The sequence below is a fragment of the Castanea sativa genome, chromosome 11, assembly GCF_040712315.1.
Source record: "Castanea sativa cultivar Marrone di Chiusa Pesio chromosome 11, ASM4071231v1".
Taxonomy (NCBI): Eukaryota; Viridiplantae; Streptophyta; class Magnoliopsida; order Fagales; family Fagaceae; genus Castanea; species Castanea sativa.
In genome coordinates this window covers 40,537,510-40,546,592 of record NC_134023.1, presented here as the reverse complement: position 1 = coordinate 40,546,592, position 9,083 = coordinate 40,537,510, and the positions used below count along the sequence as shown (strand labels likewise).

At 30.8% G+C, this 9,083-nt stretch overlaps 1 pseudogene; it reads right to left on the bottom strand.

Moving 5' to 3' along the window:
- Positions 1–1,260: 1,260 nt before the first annotated feature.
- Positions 1,261–8,560, bottom strand: LOC142617520 (TMV resistance protein N-like; annotated as a pseudogene).
- Positions 8,561–9,083: the final 523 nt, after the last annotated feature.

Genomic DNA, 9,083 nt, shown 5'->3' with positions numbered 1-9,083 from the left:
TTATTTTTCTTGCATCTTCGCTTTAGGTTGATAATTTTTTTATATTCTTTAACCTACTTTAGGTTAATGCGATTTAGTTTTTTTTTTAATTGTTATGCTTTTTTTTCTCTCTCTCTTTGATTGTTAAATGTTATCCTATTGCGTTATAAATAATTAAATATAGCATATAAAAATATAATATTATTCTACTACATAGCATGATTTGGATAATTTAATTTGGTAGTTATTGTAATTTGATAGCATGATTTTTATATAGCTCAATTTAGATGTTAAAATATGAGACTTTAATCATTTGTGGTGGCAAAGTACTCTTAATAATTGTATTAGAAGTACTCTATAATAACCTTAGTAGGTTATAAACAACAAATTGTTTTCCTAATTGGTCTAATTAATCATAGTTAAGTTTTATTAATTTTTTTAGTAACTTTTTTTTGGATTGTAGGCAGAAAAAATAAGTTTGAGAAAATTTGTTTAAAACTAAAAGAATAATTTTCAAATTTTATATTCTTTTTAATGATTCACAAAATGTTATAAATAAATTTTATTAAAAAATAAATATTTTCGTTAACTTGCCTTTTGAATTTATGAGAAAAATTGTATTTTTTTTTTCATTTTAGTACAACAAAAATTATTAAATTTATGATTTATGATTGTTCCAATTTACATTTATGATTATTCTTATAATAAATAAAAATATAATTACAAAATACATTACTCTTTATTAAATTAGTTTAAATTGTATAAAAAAAATTAATAAAACCACCATAAAAATAATTATCATGCGCAACGTGCAGGTTCGTAGCTAGTTTTACTTAAAAACTAGGTCTTACGGTACTATTCACACATTTAAAAATTATTTTACTACAGTGTTTTTAGTTTTCAGCTTTTAGTAATAAATGGTATTCAAACAGATTCTAAGATCACTAAAATATTATCAATTGATTTTAACTGACCAAGACGTTATACGAGCTAATTACCGAAAGATAACCACAAGCATTGAATAGAATCGCTTGCTATAGGCATGCGGTCCTCTAATATTTATATTGTTTTTGGTGAAAGGCCTTCCAAGCTACCGAATTTAATTATGTCGCACGGCTATCTCAATGAATAATCAAATTTTGCACTATACAACTGTCATTCTCTCTTGGAATTGTTTCTATTGCTATTACTCCCAAAAAAAAAAAAAAAAAGGAAGAAGAAGAAGACATATCAGGCTACTGTCTCAACAGGGTTACAATCTTCCACTCAAGAAAACTCTTTTTCAACTTTATAAACCATTTTTAAGCTAAATAAGTACCACATGACTACAAAGGTAATGACCCTATCACTCAAAATATGAAAGCATACACAACATAACAAAAGCCTCCATAACACACGCTAAAACAATCCCCATTCACAAGACCTAAAAGCAGTTCCTTTAGGTATATAATGTCCAAGAAACAAAGCAGTCACTCAATATCACTAAAAACAACACCATTCAAATACCCAAAAAAAAAAAAATAGAGAAGGGTTTGGAGTTGTAATACTTACAAGTGAAGGGTGCTAAATTGAAATTGGAGAGATGGAGTTATCCTCATATTCTTCGACAGTGGACACATTGAAATCAGAGTCATCATTTACAAAGTCAGGGGCCATAGAAGACAAACCCAAATGCAACACAGGCACCACTAACAGTTGAGCCTAATGCCAAATCTGGCTGGCCCAAGTGATAATCAGATCCATTAGTTGTATCAGGGACCAGAGGAGGCTGACGTTCTACTGCATTATGAATCATTTGGTGATAAACTCAAATCATTATGAAGTTCCTTCAAAAGCCTCAAAACCTGCAACCAAAAGCTGAGCCACTAGAAGTGGGAGAATGGTGTAGTAAAAGTGGGAGCTCAGAGCCATCAGGGACCAAAGAAGACCCACCAGCATTCACTAAAATACACCCCGGAGACTTATATATGGTTTTTTGACACCAGCAGGGGTCATCATATTGTATTTGTGGGGAGAAAATCGCTTTTGGTGGTAAAGTCAATTTAAACTCATCAGGATCAAAATCCCTCCTCCAAGCAGTATCAAACGCAATATTTGTTGTTTCTATTGAAATCCCCAAATCTCCTTCATTGTTGAAATTCCTCCTATCCATATCTGAGGCAGAAGAAGAGGGGAAAAGAGCTAGTAAAGGCAGGGGCTTGGAGTCATCATGGACCGAGGAAGACTCTGCACTTTGAAATGGTAAGTAAGAAATACCAGATTTGTGAGAACAACAAATGCATTCTACATGAACTCCCCACCTTTTTATGACCGTAGGATTTTGTGGTCTTGGCTTATAAGAAGGACAATGTCTACGATGATACCTTTTGGGTTTGATTTCATATACAAACTCAACATGATTCTGTTCGGATGGATATGAGTCGTCCAAATGCCTTTGTAAAAACGAATGACACGAAAGAACTAACCATAGATGATTAGAATTTTCCTCAGAAGTTCTACTCAAATAGACATAATTTCCACAACCATTGATTTTAAAGTAAACTGTAACACGCTGATGTCGCTCATTCTGTCCAAGAGCAATACAGAGAGCGATTTTTGGAAATTTGCGACCAACCCAGAATGATATGTAATTTCCAACACTTTGATGATTACACCACTTGGGAATCTCAGCTCCTGGTGCTATAATAAAACAAGTAGTGCCCTCATCTTCTAATTCAGTTTTAGATGCAAAGTCGTCAGATAACTGTGTATTTATTGATAGGTTGGTTCCTGCACCTTCACATGATGTATTTGGTAAAATCCCCATAATTACTTCAACCTGCTTGCAATTAGAAAATTTAAGAAAATTCAGTTTAGAAAGTATATTATATTTTTTTAGGGAAGTAACAAAATTGCTTATAAGTTGAGAGACAGACCTGACTCAATAATGATTGTAGATCCAATTTGAAGCAATCTGTTGCATGTACACCTTTTATCGATTTTGGAAGGCCTAGAATTTCACGAAGTTCCTTGCAATTTTGAATAGAAAGTGACTCTAATCTAGGAAATCTACATATGCTTTCAGGGATGGTAATAATATTGGTTCTAGATAGAGATATACTTTTCAATGCAGGGAAGTAATCAGGCTGCATCAAAAAGTCTAATTTATTTAGATTGAGACAGTGTCTGAGATCTAGATGTTCCATCATCAAAAACCCATATCCAGAAATGCTATCAAAAGAATTGCATGTCAATCTCAGACGGGTAGTAGGAATTGATAAATCCTGAAGTTGTTGCAATTTATAAATGGTGTCCGGAAGATCCCTAAGATTTGGGCAATCACGTAGGCATAATTTTGTAAGCCCACATAGATATCCAATTGAAGAAGGCAACTCTCTAATACCACTCCCTTGCAAATCTAAATCTCTTAAACATTTCATTTCAGGATGAATATTAGGGAACTTCTTAAGTCTTGAACATCTAACAAGATCAAAAGAAATAAGAGATTTCAACATGAGGTTGCTTGGAAGAATTTTAAGCCTTTGGCAATAAGAGAGTCTCCATGTTTTAAGCTTATCAAGAAATCCAACTGATTCATGAATCTCAACTAAATTTACACAACCAAAAAGGTCCAATATCTCCAAGTTTGGGCTGCATAATTCTGGTAATTTCTTAATAAATTCACATGATTCAAGATTGATACGTTTCAAATTTTCAAACTGGAAATCCTGGAAAAAAAATCAAAATTTATTTTAAATAAAAGTTAAAAATATAAATTTAATGAATTATAAATATCATAATAATCATACCTGCTTGAATAGCTTTTCCAATTTGATGTGACTAACTGGCATCTCGAGAGCAACAAGTTTTTGAGGACAATATTTGGATGGCAAGCGAAAAGGATAATTACCCCAATGAAGAAACCTTAACCCATTTGGAAGATATTTAAGTGGTTCACAAATATTTATATTATAAACTATAAGAAATTTGAGATTTTCCATCCTTTGGAAAGCTTCATTGTGTAATCGTACTGTTACTGGTTTAGGCGAATACAACATTATGCCTCGAATTTTGTTTGACCCCTAATTTGATAAAGAATAGAGTGAAATAAGTATACAATGATTTTGAAATTTTATTCAAAAGAATGATACTAATAAACATGAGTTTTATGCAATATTAAAAAAAATGGTGACAAAAAAAGAGGCAAATTTGAAGAAAAAATAATTTATACCTTATTTTCAGTTACTATTTCATGAGCATCCTTGTAGTGCCATAACCTGCTACGTTTTCCGAGGATTTGTGGTGATTCGCGTCGAACAATTTCCTTACCCATTTGTTATATCAAGTCATGCATCGAAAATGTGTCATGTTGATCAATAGTTATAAGAGACTTATTAACAAGTCTTGAAATACCAGAATTAGGATATGATTCACAGGCATCTAATATATTTACAACAAGATCCTTGTGCCATCCTTTGAAGAAACATGCAATGTCGAGAAAAATATCTTGTTCGGTTCCTTCCAATCCATCATAACTAATTTTGAGTATTTCTTGAATATCTTCATTGGGAATTTTTTCATACTTATCTAATGCACTTTTCCATTCAAGTTTGGATCTTCCACACAAATCAGAACCTATTATGACAAGAGCTAGGGGAAGGCCTTTGGCATAATTTATAACTTGGTTTGCAAGTTCATAATAATCTTTCTCGAGGTTGTTTCCCAGGAAAGCATGCTTTTCAAAAAGTTGAAGAGCTTCATATTTGTCTAATTCCTTGACCTTATAAGTTGTACAAACTTTTCCAAGAATGGTTAACAAGTGTTCATCTCTTGTTGTTATAATGACTCTACTTCCTGAAGCAAACCAATTACATTTTCCAAGCAAGTTTTCTATTTGTTTCAATTTATCCACATCATCAAGAATTAAAAGAATCCTTTTACTACAAAGTCTTTCCTTTATCACATTGATCCCTTTGGAAATGTTGTCCACCTTCAAATCTTTATCTTCCAAGATCTCATAAAGAAGTGTCTTCTGTAGTTGTATTATGCCATCGATTGTCCTAGATTTTTCTTTAACATTCTCTAAAAAGCTACTTCTTTCAAAACGATCGACAATCCTGTTATAAACAGCCTTTGCAATTGTAGTCTTACCTATTCCCCCAAGGCCATGAATCCCTACTATTTGAAAATCAATTGACTCAATATCTACCAACATTTCTATGGCCTTTGCGTGAGTATCTACTCCAATAGGGTATTTAGCAACAAATAACCTGTTGCATTTTAACTTAGTACTCGATATCTTTTCCATAATTCCTTGGATAAATTTCGATTCAAGGTTCCTGAGAATCACAAAGCATAAGAAGCATGTAATGAGTTAGACTAGTTGTTTTTTGTTTTGATATAATGTGCAACTTAAATTTTTTTTTAATAAAATAACATCTTTGATAGTCAAATTGGGTTTTTTATTTGAAATTTTTGAGGATATACTTATAGATAATTCATTGAAAAAGCTTAGTGGAGACCCATTTCCTATACTTAGTGGATATACAACTATTATAGGAGAATATGTGTATAGAGTGGTATTTTTTGTAGAGATTTTTTTTTGGACAAAGAATTGTGTTTTTTTGGAGGAGCTTTTGCTCTATGGTGTATAGCAAACTAAAGTATCTTACAGCGAATGTGGATAGGTTGTTGTATCTGAGGGTTTTGGGGTAGTGAACGGTTCTAGCGGTTGAGATGTATATTCAAGAGGGCAAGACTTAGGTAGGTACAATACTTAGGTGATGTTTCTTAGATTTCTCGGTGTTTCTTAGGTTCATCCCTTAAGATTTTGCCATATGGATTTTTTCTTATAGAATTGAAGTGTATTTTTTTAGTTAAGTAGTTACTTGACTGAGTTTTAAAAGATAAACTTAAGAAACAATACTTAAAGTACTGTACCTAAATTTTGTCATATTCAGGATCTCTTGTAGTGGCACAAAATGTCTTAAAGATAGCCAAGCCACTATACCAGTGATATATATATATATATATATATATATATATATATATATATATATATCTTATTATTATAATTTTTTTTTATGTTAGTTCTTTTGAGTGATTAAAATGATAAAGTGAAAATTATATGATTTTTTGTGAGCTAGCTAAATTTTTGTAAATTGTTCAAAGATTTTATTATTATTTTTTAACTGCGGGACCAACAATTTTCTTTGGCATTTGTGTAACTCTCTTATTTATGTTACAAAATGTCTTGATTGAGATATTTGAAAACATTAACTATGATAAATGAGCTTTAAGAATAATTTACGCTTCATAATCTTTTAATTTGGCTATATAATTAGTTCATAAAATTTAATATTTATATTTAAAAAATATTTGATTCTCAAAAAAAAAAAAGTTTCAAAAATATTTACGTTTTAAGATATAAGTAAATTATGTGGAAACCATCCACCACTAGAATAAAACTTAAGAGAAAAAAGTTTTCAATAATAATTACCCCTAGAATGACTCAAAGATATAAAAATAAGAAAATAGATATTGCCTCCTTCTAACACAATACTAGCTAGCTCAATTATGGAATGGAAAATAAAGTTTTTGAGAGAGATTGAGTTATTGCCAACAACATTATAGTTCAACTAGTATGTAACTTGTGTTTATGTACGGAGATGATAAACTTTATGGTTCTATTAATGTTAGTTTGAGTTATTAAACATATAGAATATTAGTTTGACTAGGACATTTGGAGATGTTAAAATAGTTTTTCCTTGAAATTTTTATGATATTAGTTATCCAAAGTTTCTCGTAAATTATTATTATGTATGTAATTTCGAAAATTACTATTAAATACTACATATACAATATTAATTCACAATCATTGTACTTGAAATTATACTAAATACAACACAAAATATAAAGAATGGATTGGTCCAATAGTATCTCATAAATTGAATGAGAATAGGTGCATGAGACCATTCAGCTCAATTACAGTTTTTTAGGTTCAAGATCTTCGCATACAAAATATTTGAATAGAAACAATATAAAAAATATATGCTCATTAGTTTAGAGAAAAAATAATAACAAAAATCTAAACAATTTAATTTTTATGAAAAGTTAGCACAAGCAAAATCTAATTTTGATTCTATTTGAATTTTCTCTAAGTTTTGGTTTAATATATTACTTAGTTAATAATGGACTGTACATAGTCATAGTTATTACATAAATAACTTATAGATTTGAATTAATTTTAGTTATACAAAAAAATGGCACATAAATATAAAATCATTCAAACTCTCTTTTTTTTCTAATTTTATATATAAAGTTATATATATGATTATGATTTTTTTATGGTTTACATATATTGGATTCCTCATTTTTATACTGAATTAATTCATTTGATACGAAAATTAAAAATTTAGATTCGATGAGACATGTGGTGCAAAATTAAACTCTAATTGAAATTTAATTTTTACACTGAATTAACTCACTTGGCACAAAAATTTAAAATTTTAGATTAGATGGGACATGGACATAAAATTAGACTTTAATTGAAATCCAACTTGAAATCTAATTGAATTTTCTCTCAGTTTTGGCTATATATATATATATATATATATATAGTTCAATTGACATCTCCTAATGGTTTTAACGGAGATACCCAAGGTTTGAAACTTCTCCCTTCAACTATCAAAGTATAAAAACCAAAAAAATACAAAAGAGAAATTGAATGGAAATTTTATACAAAATCAATTATATATAATTTTAGTACTACCAAGGAATCATGTTAAAATTATTTCTTTCTCACAACAAGTGGGAAAGGAAGATTCACACACAAACACATGCATCACAATGTGCACACACACTAATATATATGTACCTATGCAAAATAAAATACTTTCATTATTTGCATGTAGTGGTTATGAATAATGAGAAGCCATTTACAGTATTAAACTCATGAAGCTTGAGAGGACTCATGAGATACATACCCATCTCTGTAATGCAATCCAGACAAAGAACCAGCTTCATTCAGCGCTACCCTCCACCTTTGCACCTTACCCATGTTACTGTTGAATTTTTCTTCATGTTTAGCTAACGCTATCCCAAACTTTCCCTCTTGTTTGCGTACTTCTGATGGATCTACTTTGTAAAAAATTGGTAAGACCAACTTGCAGTTATTTTTACACTCAAGAATCTTGACTAATTCATCCAAACACCAAGTAGATGATGCATAGTTTTCAGAGAATACGATAATCAAAATCATTGACGATTCAATAGTTTTGAGAAGTTCTGCTGAAATTTCTTCACCCTTTTGAGGATTATCATTGATGAAGGTATTAAAGCCCTTATCACACAAAACTTGATATAAATGGCTCATAAATCCATAGCGGGTATCTTCACCTCTAAAGCTTAAGAAGACATCATAATTCCATTGGTGAGTGGAAGAAATCAAGGAGGATCCTTCGTGGATCAACAAAGCCATCGTGAGCTATGAAGAGAAGGTAACGTTCGAAGATTTAAAATAGACGAGGACCGATGGGTTCTGATATAAGGCAGAGAAGAATTGCAAGTGATGATAGGAAATCGACTGGGAAAGAAAAAATTAGGGGCGAGAGTGAACGTGTATGGAATATTGATGCCTTTAAAGTAAGATATATTGATTGACTCATTGTCCAAAGTAGAAATCCCACCACAACTTTTGGATAATGATTTTTAACAAATAGTCCACAATCTTTCTCTTTTACCTTTCAATATTCCAAGGTAAAAAGACAACGAGGGTCTGATAAAAAAAAAAAAAAAAAAAAAGACAGAGGGAAAATGCGAAATGTAGGACCTATGTCGTTATTGAAGAAGTCCGGTCACACCGAAAGTGCCAATAATTATTTCACTCAATTAGATTCTTTCTGGGAATAATTCTTGTAATACTTTCCTATACTTTTTGTCATTGCGGTAAGTCTTGGTTTTGTATTTATTGTGACTTCGTGAGCAAATAACTCATTTACTAATGACCACTTTGAAAATTAGTTTCCTTGCCAACTCAATGGAAAAGACACTCTCTCACCCTCCCTCTGTTTGTGGATGATGGGGCCAAATGAGGAAAAAGACCATAGAAAAATGAAGCTACTTTG